The sequence below is a fragment of the Mercenaria mercenaria genome, chromosome 14, assembly GCF_021730395.1.
Source record: "Mercenaria mercenaria strain notata chromosome 14, MADL_Memer_1, whole genome shotgun sequence".
NCBI lineage: Eukaryota > Metazoa > Mollusca > Bivalvia > Venerida > Veneridae > Mercenaria > Mercenaria mercenaria.
The window spans coordinates 22,785,782-22,805,499 of record NC_069374.1 but is presented as its reverse complement, the minus strand read 5'-3'; the positions used below and the strand labels follow the sequence as shown (position 1 = coordinate 22,805,499).

Here is a 19,718-nt window from a genome sequence, read left to right as displayed (position 1 = left end):
CCATTTTGTACAAATTTGGTAGAGGACCATATAATGATGCTTCAGACCAAGTTTGATGAATATCCATCAAGCGGTTCATGAAAAGAAGTCTTTTTAACTTATTTATAGTTTTAGCCCTAACGGTCCCTAAAAGAGGACAAGTGACCCCATTTGAACAAACTTGGGAGAGGACCTTATAATGAGAATAAGTCATTTATAGGTATTTCGATTTTTAGCTCTAGCGGCCCCTACAAGGAATCAAGTGCCCCGATTTGAACAAACTTGGGAGAGGACCATATAATAATACTATAGATCAAGTTTGATGAAGATAAATCAAGCGGTTCATGAGAAGAAGTCGTTTAAAGGTATTTCTATTTTTAGCTCTAGCGGCCGCTAAAAGGGGCCAAGAGCCCCCATTTGTATAAAATTTGGAGAGAACGATATAATGTTGCTTCACACTAAGTTTGATGAATATCCCTCAAGCGATTCATGAAAAGAAGTCCTTTTAACTTATTTATAGTTTTAGCCCTAACAGCCCCTAAACGAGGCCAAGTGACCTCATTTGAACAAAATTGAGAAAAGACCTTATAGTGATGCTACAGACAAAATTTGATGAAAATCCATCAGACGATTCATAAGAAAAAGTCGTTTAAAGGTATTTCTATTTTTAGCTCTAGCGGCCTCTAAAAGGGGCCAAAATGTCCCCATTTGAATAAACTTTGGAGAGGACCATACAATAATGCTGCAGACCAAGTTTGATGAGGATCAATCAAGCGGTTCATGATAAGAAGTCGTTAAAATGTTTTTCTATTTTAGCTCAAGCGGCCCCTAAAAGGGACCAAGTGCCTTCATTTGTACAAACTTGTGAGATGACCTTATAATGATGCTAAAGACCAAGCTTGATGAAGGTCCATTAAGCGGTTCATGAGGAGAAGTCGTTGAAATCTTCTCTTTTTTTAGCGCTAGGAGCCCCTAAAAGGGGTCAAGTGTCCCTATTTGAACAAAATTGATAGAGGACCATATATTGATGCTAAAGACGAAGTCTGATGAAGACCAATCAAGCGGTTCATGTTAAGAAGTCGTTTAAATGTATTTCTATTTTTAGCTCTAGCAGCCCCTCAAAGGGGCCAATTGTCCCCATTTGAACAAGGCAGTCTGAAAGACAGCTAAATCCCCCGCCACTGCTATGGATAGTGAAAGGGTAAAACCTTTGATTTTAGCTGTGACCTTGACCTTGAACCGACATGGCTGACTCATGAATTCTGCACAACGTCTTGATGAGGTGATCATTTGACCAAAGTTTCATGAAAATCCTACAAGGGGTTTAGGAGATACAGTGCTGAAACCTTTGACCTTCAGTTGTGATCTTGACCTTGAGTTGACATGGCTGACTCATGAGTTCTTGATGAGGTGATCATTTGACCCAAGTTTGATGAAAATCCTTCAAGGGGTTAAGGAGATACAGAGTGGACACCAAATGGAAGGCTCAAACCTTCGACCCTTAGTTGTGACCTTGACCTTGAGCAGGCATGGTTGACTCATAATTTCTGCACATCGTTCTGATGAGGTAATCATTTGACCCAAGTTTTATAAAATTCCTTCAAGGGGTTTAGGAGATATAGAGCGGACACGAAATGGAAGGTTCAAACCTTTGACCTTCAGTTGTGACCTTGACCTTGAGCCGACATGGCTGACTCATAAGTTCTGCACATCGCCTTGATGAGGTGATCGTTTGACCCAAGTTTGATGAAAATCCTTCAAGGGGTTTAGGAGATATAGTGCGGACACAAAATGGAAGGTTCAAACCTTTGATCCTAAGTTGTGACCTTGACCTTGAGCCGGCATGACTGACTCATGAGTTCTGCACATCGTCTTGATGAGGTGATCATTTGACCCAAGTTTTATAAAATTCCTTCAAGGGGTTTAAGAGATATAGAGCGGACACAAAATGGAAGGCTCAAACCTTTGACCTTGAGTTGTGACCTTGACCTTGAGCCGGCATGGCTGACTCATGGGTTCTGCACATCGTCTTGATGAGGTGATCATTTGACCTAAGTTTTATAAAATTCCTTCAAGGGGTTTAGGAGATATAGAGCGGACACAAAATGGCAGGCTCAAACATTTGACCTTGAGTTGTGACCTTGACCTTGAACCGACAAGGCTGACTCATGGGTTCTGCACATCGTCTTGATGAGGTGATCATTTGATCCAAGTTTCATGAAAATCCTTCAAGGGGTTTAGGAGATATTCACCGGACACGATTTTGTTACGGACAGAAGGACGGAAGGACGGACGGACGGAAGGACGGACGCAGACCATTCCTATAATCCCTCCGCCACGGCGGGGGATTAACAAACTAGTGAATAGACTTTATCATAATGCTACAGACCAAGTTTGATGAAGATCCATCAAGCGGTTCATGAGAAGAAGTCGTTTCAAGGTATTTCTATTTTTAGCTCTAGCGGCTCCTAAAAGAGGCCAAGTGCCCCCATTTGAATAAATCTGATAGAGGACTTAAACAGGTTGCTACAGACCAAAGTTGGTGTTATTCTGACCAGTAGTTTCAGAGGAGAAGATGTTTAAGAACAAATGTAGACGACGGACGATCGACGACGGACGCCGGACCATCCACCCTATACTAATAGCTCACATTGAACCTTCGATTCAGGTGAGCTAAAAAAAATAAAAATAAACATTAAACACCGCTTTACCCTATTAACATAGGTCGCGTGCCAGTATCAAAAATAGCTCAAAGTCACACAAACTTTAAACCCTTCATACATTTTTTTTACAATTTGTTTAGTATCGGTGTATTAAAAGGTTAATAAAAGTATAATTGAATTGTGATTAGTCATACCTTACTATCACCGAAGCATGAAAAGTGTCGTCTGTGTGAAGGTTCAACTAATATTAGTTCTCTAAAACTGATAACCTTTAGTTGGACTTGGGCCTAAAAATATGTTGTGTCATATCTCTTGGTTATCCGTCTCTACACTGATCAACTGTTAGTGAAATTTATTTACCTGTGGTGTGTTTGAACGTGCCAAGGGTAAAACTCGAATTTCCTTGCCATTTATCTAGAATATTAACGGGGTCATTTTGTTTCTAACGGTCTGTGAATATTAATGGCAAAAACACACACTTACAGTAAGAGTATATTGCATAAAGACTTGTCCATTTTGCAGGACACAATATGTATTTACATTCTTGCTCAGTAGCCCACAGGTAGTGTAAACTTAATACAGCAGACGACATTGATATTACGTCTTGATAAAATAGACAGGTATTCAACATAACTGTTAATGCCTAATTTAACTATAGTAAAGGAACCAGCGTGGGAGCCATCTAATCTAGACAGGTTTTTGAACATTATTTTTTCACTTGACATGGCAACAGAGGTCTAAATTTAAGCTAGTCTCTGTTTAAATTTCATTTTGGATGTATTTTTGACATTTTGGTAGGGAAAATGGGAGAGGTGGGTTGTGAAGTGAAACTCAATTTTAGTATGAGTAGTACTTCCAGGTCACAGCAGTGTGATTTAGATGTGATTTTACAGTAAGCAAATTTGACAAGAGGAATCTCTCTTAGAAGATACATGACCCCTACTTTTAACAAACTCTTTAAAATAAGGTAAACATTTCTTCTCTGAAATGGGTCTAGCTATATTTGGTACCTCTTTAAAAATGTCAGTTTTATATAGAATATATAGGGAAAACTATTTACTGGTGTGTGTGACCTTAATTCCACGCTTTGCTACTACCCATTCTTACTTAAATCAATATCCATATTTAAATATCTTTCGCAATCTACATCTACATCATCTATAAGTACCGTACAATATTATGGCGTTTTTATCCCCCGACGAAAGTCGGAGGGATATAGTTTTGGCGTCGTCCGTCCGTCCTTCCGTCCGTCTTTCCGTCCGTCCGTCCTTCCGTCCGTTCGTCCGGAGCCATATCTAGGAAATGGTTGGGAATATTTATTTAAAACTTCATATACATGTTCACCACTATGAGTTCTTGCGGTCCGTCAAGTTTCAGTCAGATTGCCCAAGTAACACCAGAGTTATGGCCCTTAGAAGTTTCTAGTGTTAACTATATAGGATACTATAAATATGGCAATTTCTGCATCATAACTTTTGATATATTTGACCTTGAACTATGAAACTTTAACAGAATTTAGAGCACTATAATGTGGTTGTGCACACACAATTTCGTATGGATTTCTTTCGTAACTGCAGAGTTATTGCCCTTTAATTGTCTAAAAATCCACATATTTGTACATAAACTTGCCATTTGGCAGAATTTCATTAAATTTCTTTCATTCTTTTCTGTGAACATTTATTATAAACATGTGAAGTTGCGCACCTACACCTGGTCGCCCACTTGCCTTGGTCACCCGGGGTGACCCCGGGGTCAAAATTGACCCCGCCCCAGGGGTCACTTGATTTTACATTGGAAAATCTTCAAAAATCATCTTCTCAAAAACCAGAAGCCCTAGATCTTAGATATTTGACTTGTAGCATTGCCTAGTGGACCTCTACTAAAGTTGTTCAAATCATGACCCCGGGGACAAAATTGACCCCGCCCCATGGGTCACTTGATTTTACATAGGAAATTCTTCAAAAATTTTCTAAAAATAAACCAGAAGGCCTAGAGCTTAGATATTTCATTTGTAGCATTGCCTAGTAGACCTCTACAAAAATTTTTCAAATCATGACCCCAGGATCAAAATTGACCCTGCCCCAGTGGTCACTTGATTTTACATAGGAAAATCTTCAAAAATTTTCTAAAAATAAACCAGAAGGTCTAGAGCTTAGATATTTCACATGTAGCATTGCCTAGTGGACCTCTACAAAATTTGTTAAATCATGACCCCCGGGGTCAAAATTGACCCCGCTTCAGGGGTCACTTGATTTTACATAGGAAAATCTTCAAAAATTTTCTAAAAATAAAGCAGAAGGCCTAGATCTTAGGTATTTGACATGTAGCATTGCCTTATAGACTCAGGGCGTTCGGTTGACCCGAGGTCCCGGGTTTTGACCCGCGAAAATAGAGAAAAACTTGTATTTGACCCGCATAAAATATGCCCCGTGCGTCGGCTTGACTCGCAGAAATTTACTTTGATGCGTCTCGAGTTAGAAAGTTCTGCCCCGTATCAATCAAAATCTCAGTGAATTTCAATATTGTTGCCGGCACAAACGGAAGTATGGCAATAGGCGGAGTGTCGTATGTTAATTAGCTACTGACAGATGTCAATCACGCCACGCGCCAACTGACACGTAATCATCTCGCGGTTTGTATTGAGTACAATAATGACCCGTCATTATCAAAGGTGTTTATTGATCAATGTGTAAATGTTAATTGGTAAACAATGCAGCCCAAGATTAACATGTTTGCACTACTTGTTAATTATTTTGTGTGCTTGACACGATTACATGAGCCGGTCGGCCGTCACGGTCTATAATAAATTCATTATCATTGCCGAGGTTTTGTTTGGGCAAAAAAAAAAATAAATGCTTTAAATAAGCAGAAATTATACGTGGTATGGTGAAAAAAATGAAATTCAAAACAGCTATTTTAGCAAGAATTTTTAATGTTTACTTTCGTTTTCCGTATTTGTCACTCGTTTTCGCGACCGCCATTTTCGGACATTTTTATCATTTCTTAAGATTTTTCTAGTACAATCTAAATAAAAAGACAATAAAAAGTCTGCATTTAAGTAAAATATGATCACTCTTAGTTCTAATTTAGAAGAATTTGCCAAGAATAAAGTAAAACACCAAACCCACGCATTTCTAGGCAATGTGCAAAATAAGACAACTAAAATATGAATTTGCTGAAGAAAATCTGTAATGACTAATGTACTCTAAGACTTCTACAAAATTTTTTCAAATCATGACCCCCAGGGTCAAAATGACCCCGCCCCATGGGGTTACTTCATTGTACATAGAAAAATCTTCAAAATTTTCTAGATCTTAGATATTTGACATGTAGCATTGCCTAGTAGACTTAAACCAGAAGGCCTAGAGCTTAGATATTTGACATGTAGCATTGCCTAGTGGACCTCTACAAAATTGGTTCAAATCTTGACCCCCCAGGGTCAAATTGACCCAGCCCCAGGGGTTACTTGATTGTACATAGGGAAATCTTCATAAATTTGCTAAAAATAAACCAGAAGGCCTAGATCTTAGATATTTGATATGTAACATTTCCTAGTAGACTTCTACAAACTTTGTTCAAATCATGACCCCCGGGGTAAAATTGGCCCAGCCCCAGGGGTTACTTGATTGTACATCGGAAAATCTTCCAAAAAATTTCTAAAAATCATCAGTTTGACATTAGAAACATGTAGCTCATATTACTCTGGTGAGCGATCCAGTGTCATCATGACCCTCTTGTTTTTCATTTTTAATTTTCCATCAATATGGAAATTTTGTGAAACCTGTGAAATTTTGTTTCCTCTCCCGTTCCCCCGCACCCCCACACCCTTAAGAAATAAATATATATACATATATATATTTCCATTCCTTTTTTTAAATGTTCAAACCTTCAACATGTTAAGTTGTGACTGCACAAGCCTTGCCCTCAGTCATGTTCAAGATATCTTACCAGTGTTCTCATAAGTACATCTGTTTTTTTAAGTTCAAATGTACATGTTAAACAACAACACCTGGTGCCAAACCACTCAAAGACAATATTTCGTTCCAGTTAAACTTCAAGCTCATATTTCAATTAACTGCATTTAATTTTAAAAGCTAAGCTTATTACAGTAAGCATATCCCATTCAAAATAAATTCTTTAGTCAGGATCAAAGTATCATACATTTATTATGTACTCTTTAATTAAACATTTGTTTTCTGTTAAATTGATTTTGACTAATGAAATTATTTGCTTCTTATTAACATCCTTAACTTTTTGCCAGATATATTTTTTTGCCATTCCTCACCACAAACCCTTTCGGCGGGGGATACCAATTCATCGAATTTGCTTGTTATTTTTAGCAACAGGTATACAAACAATCAGGACTTAGCACTCTCTTTTAAAACAAAAGATATAGGAAATAAGTTCAATAGTTGGCTAGATTGCGCAGTAGGTTGAGTGGATAAAAATCTTGTAGTGATAGTTTTGATGGTTCGGACCTTTCATCCGCCCAATATTTTTTTTTATTTTGCATTCAATTTACATAACTTATTTAAGTTCAATTTTCTCTGTATTTCATTAACGAAAGGTTCAAAACCATTAGACTATATTAAAGACGAAACGTACTTAAACAAAATTACGTGTTAGCACTGACATAATATTATATAAGTTAGAGGTCAAGTAAGTACTATAACCAACTCGTGTTGTTTTCGTTGAATCGTATTAAGAAAAGAAATTAAATACGAGTGATGTTCGAAATGAATTGCTTATTTCCATCTGGAGACTTCAAATTTCAACTTAGCCCAAAAGGGCTCATTTCATGCCCTCGAAGTACTCCCCGTGGCTAGAAATGCAAAGTTTCAGCCGATGTATCCACTTCTTGAAGACGTCACGGTACGCTGATTTGGGCACAGTAATAAGGTACTGATGAATGGCAGATCCAAGTGCCTGTCGGGACTGGTATTTCCGCCCAGCAAGGAATGATTTCAATTTCGGAAACAAAAAGAAATCACATGGGGCAAGGTCTGGGGAATACGGGGGGTGAGGCAAAACAGTTACTTTTTCTTTCTTCAAAAACGCCGTAACTATTGCGGAGGTATGAGCGGGGGCATTGTCATGTAGAAGACGGACATGTTTAAAACCAGTGGCAGGGCGTCGTTTCTGATAATACTTTTTCAGTTTCTTCAGTACTACGTCTTTGTAGTACTTTCCGGTGATGCTTTTGCCCTTTTTCACCGGCACTTTTATTACGACTCCTTCACCAGAGAAGAAGATTGCATACAAAACCTTCTTTGCACTCAAAGAACGTTTGGCAATTATTGGGCGTTTGCTGTGTTTAGTGGCCCAGATCTTATTGCTAACCTTTCTGACGGGCTCAAAATAATGGACCCAGGTTTCATCACCTGTGACGACATTGGCAAACTGCTTTTTGTCATATTTTGGAAACATTTGAAGCAGCTTTTTGGCCACTTTAACCCGTTGCCACTTTTGCTCATCATTCAACAGATGTGGCACCCATCTAGCAGAAATCTTTCTGACTTTCAAATGCTTCTTCAAAATAAGGTGAACCGTTGATAGTGATATGCCTACCTTTCGTGCAATATCACGAACTGTAAATCTGGCATCTCCTTCAATGATTTCCTTTATTCTGGAAACGATTTCTTTACGAGATGCAGATTTTGGCCTACCTGATTTCGGTGAATTTTTGATGGACTCTACACCAGACTCAAATTTCTTTTTCCACCGCCGAACTCTGTCATAAGACACACAAGAAGGTCCATAAGCAGTAGAAAGTTCAGTCATCAGCTGCTTCAAAGAACAACCAAGTTTTGAGCGAGCTTTGATGTAAGCCCGTATTTCATCTTTCTTGTCGACGCTTCTACCAACCATTTTTACTACAGTGGTCAATGATTGCGTGTATTCAAAAGGCAAATTTTATGTCTTACACTTAGTCTAACATGTACATTTATACACAGTTGTGTAGGTATTGAATAACCCTATACAGGTAGGTATTGGTTTTTATCGTGCCCCACGTGGATATCGAGCTACAGGACAATAAGCAATTCATATCGAACACTCCTCGTACAGTTTTAAAAGTATCTTTTACGGGTCTGGGAAATAAACTCCCGACGAAAATGTATGACACGAATACCGTTAACACTCGACCAACGAAGAATTACTGTTTGCATAGTAAACGTAGTGTACTGACTTAAATTTATGCTATTGTTTTGTTTGTTTACATTTCAAAGCGCCTTATTACTGTGCGACACCTATACATCTACATTTGTACGTGATGCTGTCAAACTTGACTATTATATCACGGTGCGCAAGCATAAAAGATAATAAAGAAATGGAAAAGGTAGTATGAAAAGACTCTGACAAGAGCAATAAAGTAAAAGAAAGAAATAAAGTAAAACATTGCCCAGTTGTGACAGTCCTCAAAAGACTATACGTGCTGACCTCTCCGGCTTGCGTGGCGCTACTAGGGAAGTGTCTTCGCCGGCACAGCTCAGGAGTCTTTTCATTGAAAATGCCACAACTGGAGGAAAGTCCCCATTTAGAAGGGTTGGGTAGATAGCTCCCTCTTGAAGTGTGCCAAAGAGGGAGCTTCAGCAACTGAGGCTGGTAGTGCGTTCCACTGTCGGGTGGTTCTCGGGAAGCTGTATTCAAACTGATTTGCTAGATGGGTGGTAAAGTTGAAACTGAATTTGGTGCCTAGATCTTGTCATGAAAAGGCCTTTGGTTGAGGTGTGCATCTGCTTGGATGTCGATCAAGTTGTGATAGATCTTGTAGAGGATTGTGAGTTGAAGTTTAGTCCGCCTAGCTTCTAGAGTGCCAAGTTTATCAAGTATGGAGGAGACACTACTTGTGTTATAATAAAGGTTGAGTGCAAATCGAGCGGCTCGAAGCTGTACCATTTTGATCTGATGTTGTTGCTGTTTTCTGATATGGGTTCCATGCTGCTGCGCAATACTCTAAGTTAAATCTCGTCGTGGTAATGTAGGCAGTTGTTTTAGTTTCTGTCGAAGCATTCCAAAGATTACGACGAAGAAAGCCCAGCATGTTGTTTTTGGTTATGCGTTTTATGTGGTTATTCCATGACAGACTGAACTGGATGTCTACATCGAGATACTTAGATGATGGTTCTTCTGCTAGGGTGACGCCTTTTAGTTGATATTAGAATGTCAACCTGATCTTGATCAATAAATGTATATTCCTTAATCCATGTTTCCTACCAAAATTGTGAAGAATACTATACAAAATTATTTTGTACAATGCAATCCTGATGCCTGTCCTTGCAACAGTTTTCTTCGTTTTCTGAACATTTTGAAATATTCTGACTGTCAAAATGTTAGTAATAATGTAATACATTTTCATCTGTGACATCTATCAATGTAGCAGATGTGACAACTAGGTTCTCTTGATTTGTGCACATGATATAGTTCCTTAGATAATAACTATTGCCTGTCATTTACTTTATCCTATACCCCTAGTTATCTAGCTGCCAATTCAGGCAAGTGTACCTACCGTATATTGATTTGCCATATTGGTTTTCATGTCTGTTACTAGACTTAATTTGTGAGTGTTCTATGTATAGTAAAAGTTTAGTGATGTTTCTTTTTAATGGACACACATGGTCGGATTTAGGTTGTAAATTTTCAGCATTACTTTCTACTGACGACATTCAAAATTTTAGATCATGCCTAGGGTTCGGTAAGAAACTTGAAAATAATGCCTAATGGTATGCTTTTATAGTATTTATGCTGATAGAAAGTGTGAGGCAACAAACCAAAGAGTTGGACTTGCACAACACTGGCCAGAAAAGGAAGCTGGTTAAAATTGTGCCGGAATAATCTGCATATTGCACTCAAGTTGAATATTTATTGCGTACAATTGTAGGTATTTCAATGACCTTGACCTTTAAGGTAAACAAATATGGCGGCCGTCGATTGAAAGTAGAAAGTGCAACTCGCTTGAAAATTCGTAAATACACTCGTGATTTTTTTTATGGAAAAAACATGTTCTTTAGGAACAAAATCGGCGATGAAACTTTGCTTTTATTTAGTAACATAGAAAGTTGGAAATGATTTTCAATTTTCATAAATACAGCAGCAAAGAAAAGGAAATTCCTACAGATGATGGATTACCTCACAACTATTTTATTATTGCAGAAATCAAATCATTATCAACTCGCATTTACAAGCGACTTGCCTCCAAAACTTCGAATCGTAAAGTGCTCACTGCGCATGCGCAGCGGAAGTTATGAAATTCTAAGGGAGAAGCAATTATTCACTTCCTGTATTTTTTATGGTCTATCATCACTAAAGGGGAAGTAACTAAAACATTACTAGTTATGCATTCTGGAACTTATCCCTTTGTTGGAAGTAGTGGTCTCCCTTTTGTTTACATTTTTCTTGCATCAAGAGAGAAAAAGTAAGAGAAACAATTTTATGGAGCAGAATCTTTTTTGCAATAAATTCAGTTAATTTCTTAACATTTCAAGAAAGGTATTGCCTTAAGAAATGAAGTAACATTTTGAAAAATAGGAAATGTATTTTTTATAAAATGTCATTGAAATAGCTAACAATTGCAAGATACATATTTGTGGACGGACATACGGGCGGACAGAGGACATTTCTACAGTCCCCTCCGGATGTTCCAACGGTAGGAGGCCTATACCATACAGTTTAGAAGTTATACCAGCCAAAAGAGTTTAAATATTTATCTTTATAGCTCTGTATCTAAAAATAGTAACGGGTTGGATTTTCCGACTTTTTTTAGACTTTCGTTTCTAAATACTGCATTTATGATAATAGCCTACAACATGACAAGTAGATAAACTGTTACCTTAACCGAAAACCATCTCCTAAAAACGAATTAATAGTTCATATATTTGCACATTGTTATCCTCGATACTTCTCTTTTGACTGTATCTATTTTTAGTGACGGTGTTAAAGAAAAATCATTGTACTGTTAACAATATACTACCATGACTTTCAGTGGCGGGTCCATTAGGATTGCGCCCGCTCGGCACGCCCCAAAATTGCATTTGATATCCTAGGTTTAGACATCAGGTGACATTTTCAGTTCGCATCGTTCGCAACACATTATATCAATAGTATTTATTACTCCTGAAGAGGAGGGATGGGACATTCAAAGCTTGAGATCTTCTAATTTACAAATTTAAAAGATGACAGCTACTTAGGCACCATGTTCGTCAAATATACGTCAGTTGGAACCATTTAGGGTTGACTTGGAAGTGTCAATCCATTTCCATTAGTGGTTAGTGAGCTACCAGCTTACTTACAAATTTAAACCAAAAACTGCTAATTAAAATCGTGGACGGACATACGGGCGGACAGAGGGCATTTCTACAGTCCCCTCCGGATGTTCCAACGGTAGGAGGCCTATACCATACAGTTTAGAAGTTATACCAGCCAAAAGAGTTTAAATATTTATCTTTATAGCTCTGTATCTAAAAATAGTAACGGGTTGGATTTTCCGACTTTTTTTAGACTTTCGTTTCTAAATACTGCATTTATGATAATAGCCTACAACATGACAAGTAGATAAACTGTTACCTTAACCGAAAACCATCTCCTAAAAACGAATTAATAGTTCATATATTTGCACATTGTTATCCTCGATACTTCTCTTTTGACTGTATCTATTTTTAGTGACGGTGTTAAAGAAAAATCATTGTACTGTTAACAATATACTACCATGACTTTCAGTGGCGGGTCCATTAGGATTGCGCCCGCTCGGCACGCCCCAAAATTGCATTTGATATCCTAGGTTTAGACATCAGGTGACATTTTCAGTTCGCATCGTTCGCAACACATTATATCAATAGTATTTACTACTCCTGAAGAGGAGGGATGGGACATTCAAAGCTTGAGATCTTCTAATTTACAAATTTAAAGATGACAGCTACTGTGGCACCATGTTCGTCAAATATACGTCAGTTGGAACCACTTAGGGTTGACTTGGAAGTCTCAATCCATTTCCATTAGTGGTTAGTGAGCTACCAGCTTACTTACAAATTTAAACCAAAAACTGCTAATTAAAATAAAAAATGGGCATAATGTTATAAAAATGCAAAGCAGAGTTATTGAACTTGAGCATTGCATGTAGACATATTACAAGAGATCAAACAATGACACAAATATTAATCATATCCTGCATTTACCTGTTTACCTGCATAATGTTAATATGAAATTAGGGGCTGCCTATCTGACGGGAAAACCTAGTCATACAGAATCTTATTTCTGCATTCATTTTTCTTTTTGATATTTTCAGTTTTGACAGTAAGCCTGACGGTTTTGCTCTTCAGCCTTTTATTATGAAAATTATGAACAAAGACAAATGTTTTTAAATGTTTGGTTTAAATGAACAAGATCAAATCATTTCTTCAAATGTGTCAAGACTAGACTGACGACGGAAAAATCATTGGGTGCACAGAATCTAGTCACAAAATGCACCAGAGGCCACTAGTCCAGTATATACAGTCGGCGCTATGGGCCCCAACGATCATGCCTTTGCTGTCAATTCGTTTCTCTAATACAATTTTCTGAATCCGGGAATGCAAAGTTTCTTTTCAGTTCGTGTACACGTAACAAATAATTTTAAAAATACACATTAATCCTGTGTAACGTCACATTCAACCTCATGGTATCAGCGCATTTAGATTATGTGGGTGCAACATCAAGTCAGACGTGACAGTATTTATACGTAATAGCAAACTTAGAAATTTTTTTTAAAAACTTATCTTTGTAAAGAGAAAATGGACATCACAATTAATAAAAAACCAGTGTGAATTTAGTTGCTATCTAAAAGGCAGAGTTCTCTTGATAAACCAACAGTGCCCCATAAAAATAAAAGGAGTTATGTTATCATAAATTAATGGCAATACCTGGTATTACAGATTCTTTTTATGAGGTTTGATGTTCTATTAAGTTATTAACACAATGTCAATTGTTTGCATTAATGATAATCCATAATTCCTGAATGTAATATCAGTTTGTTATGATTCTTAGACTACAATAAAATTAAAACACAATTTGGCATTTTTTTATTCTATTAAAGAATATAAGATTTCTTTCACTGGTTATAGGTGCAGATGGGAATATCCGGCCTCGAGGGAAACTGTTTAGGCGGTAACAAGGCTTCTGCCGAGTTACCGCCTAAACAGTTACCCGAGAGCCGGATATTTTCATCTGCACCTATAACCAGTGACAGAATCTTTTTCTTGCACACCGATTTCAAGAAATAATAATAAAAATAAAATCAACCGAACGGCTATCGTTTTAGATCTCTTTCTTATAGCAGCGTATTTATTCAAAGCGCGGGAAACCAACGTCCGTAAACAGGAAAGACGACATGACGTTTCAAAGACAAATAACAATGTTTAGTTCCGGTTTTGTTTTATCAGTTGCAGCGTAACGTTATGAATTTTTGATAAAATAACATTATTTGAATCGAGAAATATACTATCAGGAACAAAGAGTTGGATTTTTATTCCGTATTATGAAATAAAATATAAATTACTACATGAATCTTCTACATACATGTAGTTCGTAATACGTCATTTACAGCACGGGAGTCATTTTACAACCCGGGGTGTAAGATGGAATTTTCCAGCTCTTGTAAAAGTACTGGAAATCCCCGTCTGGTATGCAAGAAAAAGAAATACGTCTTCTACAGCACAAGATAAGGAGAATTAATTATAACTGAAATATTTCTGTTATACGGTTAATCCAGGAAGGTCTAATCAGTTGTTCCAGGGTTAATCATATTAGTTATGATCATAACCAGTTAAATAGAAATGTGTCTCTTTTCGGCTGGATATTAGAAAATAGTGATATAAATTTTTAATGTAGATATCTAATGTTCTTCCAACAAATAAACTTTTGGACTTATATAAACCTGTTATCCTAAACACAGACTATTGCGATTCTTTTAAATGTCATTTATATTGTCAAATGACATCTTTTAGGACACATTTTATCCCACTAATTAGCTCTGGTAAACCTCTTGTGTGGGAGAATGACAAACAACCATTGGCATGATAAATTCTTATTTCAAATTCATTTTTTAGAAGTTCTTGACCAGAATTTTATCAAGAACACAAACTCTTGGTCAAAACCCAATTTAGTTTACCAAACTCATAAAAGTGTAAGGCTGTGAAAGGGAGATAAGGAACACATGCTCTTCCATGCCTTTGAATTTGAATCTCAAGTTTTGTTCAAAATTTACATTGGTAAACAATATACATTAAATGAATTTGCGACAAATATACTGGGCTTATAGCAAAAAAACAAAAACAAAAAGACATATGTGGGGATTCGAACTCCGGACCTCGCGCATGCAAAGCATGTGTGCTAACCACGGAGGACTATGACACCGATTTCGTAAAATTGTGTATATAAATAAATTGTGTTATGCCAGTGTGTCTGGATTTGTTTTACATTGGCATTTTTTTTTGTAATTACTGGCTTTTCTACATTAAAAATTAAACTGGCGATGATTTTGTTCTTCAAACACTACTATGTAATGGACATTTTATTCAATATTGGAAACTATAAGCGGGACGCTTGAATCATAAAAAAAACAAAACAAGAAAAAAAAACGTTACACAAAGAGACCCGAATAAGACCAATTCCATCTAATACCGCGAATTTTCAACTCGTTAGAATACAACACAATAAGAGTAATTTGTCTGTTGATGATTGTTCGTAAGAAACTTTATTTTGTCGAATGTCGTCCTGAAAATTATTCACCGCGGCGCAGCAGTTCCGGGAATTATGGGATAGAAAGGACAACCGGTGAAGGTATAGAACATATTCCCAAGTTGAACGGTATATAGGTTTACTTTGACATTATACACGTACACATCTATAGACGAAAAAACCTTCGGTTTTCCCGTATAAAAATTCAAAGTAGAGTTATTTATCTTGAGCATTGCTTGTAGACATAGTACAAAAGATCAACCAATGACACAAATATTACTCATATCCTGCATTTACCTGTTTACCTGCATGGCACTTAGTGATAAGTCATTTCATTGTAATGTCTATTCTTATAGTAAATACTGAAGAGTTTTTTCTTGTTTTTATATATGATGTGTGATGTAGTACAAACATTATATCTAAATTTCAGCTTAAATAGTGGATCTGAATTTATCTTATTAGACTTAAAACATTTTCTGACGTCACACAATAATCATGTTTATGACAACGTTTTTGCATTGAAGTAAGTTCTTCCCAAATAATCCAGGAATAATTGGGGATTAAATATTTATCAATGACTGGATAGATAGGACTATCAGCAAGAGTAGCTACATGGAAATTAAGTAAGAAGTTTCAGAAAATCTAAATGATATGTGTAAGAATCTGACGTTCTGAATATTAAATTTTATCTATTGTTTTATTCATGGCGCTAAATGTGACGTTTGGTGTCAATTTGTACGTGACGTCCAGTATACGTCTGACGTCGTTTCCGCCCGTTAGTTTTGTTATAGTTTAAACGTGAGTTAAGGAGCTTGGATGAAATTTACTTTGTTAAAGTAAATTTATTTGAGATACTAAAGTTGGTAAGGTTTTGTATTTTTTATTCAGAATTAATTGGTATCATTAAGTAAATATTGTTATTATTTAAAACATCCATTTTTGCAGTAAAGAATTGATTTAATATTTTTATTAAATGTAATTTTTGAATGTTTGTATGAATGCTGTTTTGTATAAATTTCTTGTACGTTTGTTTGAATATCTGTTTTTAAATTTATTGTAGAGAATCGGCATTTACGGCATTTACGGCATTTATGGAGATGCACATAATTGTCAGAAAATAAATGATAGAAGCCGCATAGCTCGCTTGTGTATGAGTAAGAATCCCGAGTCCCTTACAATATGCTTCAAAATGATAAAATCAAGAACTAAGCATTGTATACAGTTTTAAATGTTACATATCAGCAACCAGCATTATTTTTTAAATTGTTTTTCATAATCTAAAACTCTAGGTACTATCTCTATTGTATGTCAGATCATCACAGTGAAAAAGCTTGTGAAGTTTCAGTCCAGTCCCATTAGTCGGTACTTGAGATACCAGCTTATACACAAAAACTAAAATACTAAGTCGAAAAAGGGGCATAATTTTGTATAAACACAAAACAATTAAGGATCCAGTGCAATGAAGTTTCAATCTACTCCCACATGGTTGCCATCGTGCGGGTGAGTCCAATAGCTCTACCTATTCTTCAAATAGTCGAGCTAAAAATGAATAGTTGACAAATATATTTGAAGTTCTGTCTGTCATTAAGACACAACCAAATACCTTACTATGATACTAAGTATAAAATGTGTGTAATAGGTCTGTGAGACAGACATGGCTGATAGATAAAAGAGGGACACAGTTAATGTTCTAATATGAAAATGCAACCTTCTTAGGTTCATAAACCAAAAATATACAATGACATTTATACAGATAATGAAATGTTCACTGTCATTTCAAAATAGTAAATATTCAAAAGTGAAAAAGCACTCTTCTTGCGATTATAAAACAAAAACAAAAAAATCTAACAACATTTATTCTAATTGTGAAATTTTGACAGTCATTTTGAAAACAATAAAGGATTCATTCCGTTATTTATGTCTAAGGTCGTTCGCCATTTTTCCTCAAAATAAGCCCGACTATTATTATTATATATAGTGGACGCAACTTGACCCCGATGGTTGACCTTTGTATTATAATACATAACGAGGCACAACCTATTGTTGAAAAGGTGTGTACGTAAACGCTGTATACAAACTCATTCCATATAAATATACACGGCCACCCTAAGCACCCCTTATTTCTACATAAAATAATCGATATGAATAATCAGCCTAAGGTCAACCATCGCGGTCAAGTTGAGACTACTATACCACATTTATTTAGCGCTATTTTCATATAAAAATACGTTCAACGGTCCTGAGAACATCTATGATACATGCCACAGAAATAACACTGTCAATATTATTATGTCACACTAGAGTTCTTGCTTAGAGTAATTGACTGGCCGGCAAAGTACCTACATTATTCAACCATGTAATAAGTGAGATTAGTTCTCAAAGAATTGTATGAAATAGTGCGTCTTTTGTGCTTTTTTTTTAAAACTTTGCAAGGGCTTGCACTCTCTTATGCCAGATGGGAGGGTATTCCATAACCTCGCAGCTGCTGTGTGAAAGCTCCTGTCACCACTGTCCGACATTTGGGCACCACTTGTTTTAATGCATTATTCTGCGATCTCACATTTCTGGATGGCGTATATATTGCTTACATGTTCTACATAAGCTGGTGATTGATCTTCGAGTACCTTATATGTATGTGTTAGAATTTTTTATTCTACCCTACACTGCACAGGAAGCAAATGGAGTTCACGCAGCACAGGTGTATACGGTCGTATCTGGATGTTCTGGTTACGATTCCAGCTGCAGTAATTTGGACATATTGTAGATTGTTCAGTGACTGTTATGGAATATATAGAAGAGAGTTGCAATAACCCAAACGTGATGTAACAGGAGAGTGGATTAGAGGTTTGGTTGCGTTTGCGGTTATATATTGTCTGATGTGACTTATTTGCCACAACTGTGCATAGCAATTCCTACACAAACTATTTACATGTTGCTCCATCCTCCTGTTCGATTCCAGGAAAGCAGCACAGATTGTGTTTTGTGTTCAGATGAAAATATGAATAATTTTGTTTTTTCATCATTGAGTTTCAATAGACTTTCTGTTTATTGGTTTGAAGGATTGATAAAACTGCGAATAATCCGCATAGAAATGACTGTTCAGTCCGTGCTTTCTGCAGATAACTCCAACTAGATTTGTGTACATTGTGTAGTTCTTTGGCCCCGGGACAGGCCTTTGGGGTACATTGTACTTCATGAGCACTGGTTGTGATAGCTCACCATCTATGCATATGGTCTGGTAGCCGTCACTTAGGTTTGACATCATCCATGCGAGTGGCTTGCCTGTAATACCAAAGTGACGTTCTAGGCAATGAATCAACGTTTCGTTGTCGATAGTGTAAAATGCTGCACAGATAGAGAGAGGGGAGTGGGAGGGTGGTGGGGGGGGGGGTGTCGGGTTGGGGGTGCGGGAAAGAGAGAGAGCATCACAAGAGTAGTCACATTGTCCTTATCCAACGGTTGAAGAATGTCATTTCGGACTTTTAATAGGGCGGTTTCGGTCGAGTAGAATTTATTATAAGCAGATTGATTGACTTCATGGAGTTCATTGTTCCTCAGATGATTTTCAATTCGAACAGCTTTTTCTAAGATTTTAGACAGAAAAGGCAGATTTGACACAGGTCCATAGTTTATTAGGACATTAGAATCTAGGCTTGGCTTTTTTAGAAGTGGTCTTATTCGTGAATATTCGAACGCTTTGGGCACATGTGCAGCCTCTAGAGATGTATTTATAATTTTTGTTATCACTTGTGATAGTTAGTCAAGATATTCTTTTAATAACCATGTTGGGATAGGATCTAGTTCACAAGATTTGTCTGCTGACTTTTTATAAACCCGTTTGAAAAACGGGACGTATTATGGGAACGCCCCTGGCGGATGAGCGGGCGGGCAGGCGGCGTCCACAGACTTTGTCCGGAGCATATCTTCTTCATGCAAGGAGGGATTTTGATAAAACTTGGCACAGTTGTTCACCATTATGAGACGGAGTGTCTTGCGCAAGAACCAGGTCCCTAGGTCTAAGGTCAAGGTCACATTTAGAGGTCAAAAGTCAAATTCAAGAATGACTTTGTCCGGAGCATATCTTCTTCATGCATGGAGGGATTTTGATGTAACTTGGCACAATTGTTCACCATCATGAGACGGAGTGTCATGTGCAAGAACCAGGTCCCTAGGTCTAAGGTCAATGTCACACTTAGAGGTCAAAGGATACAAGAATGAAAACTTTGTCCGAAACATTTCTTCTTCATGCATGGAGGGATTTTGATATTACTCGGTACAAATGTTCACCATCATGAGACAGAGTGTCATGCACAAGAACTAGGTCTAAGGTCAAGGTCACACTTAAGAGGCCAAAGGTCAGATGCAATA

General features: G+C 37.0%; 1 protein-coding gene across 1 annotated transcript in view; it reads right to left on the bottom strand.

Annotated features, from left to right (window-relative positions):
• The window catches only part of LOC123529642 (uncharacterized), a 582,930-nt gene extending 571,329 nt beyond the window's left edge, over positions 1 to 11,601 (bottom strand). The window contains exon 1 of the mRNA XM_053523049.1: positions 11,470 to 11,601. The gene's annotated coding sequence lies outside the window, so the exon portion shown is untranslated. The remainder of the gene's footprint in view (positions 1 to 11,469) is intronic.
• Positions 11,602 to 19,718: the final 8,117 nt, after the last annotated feature.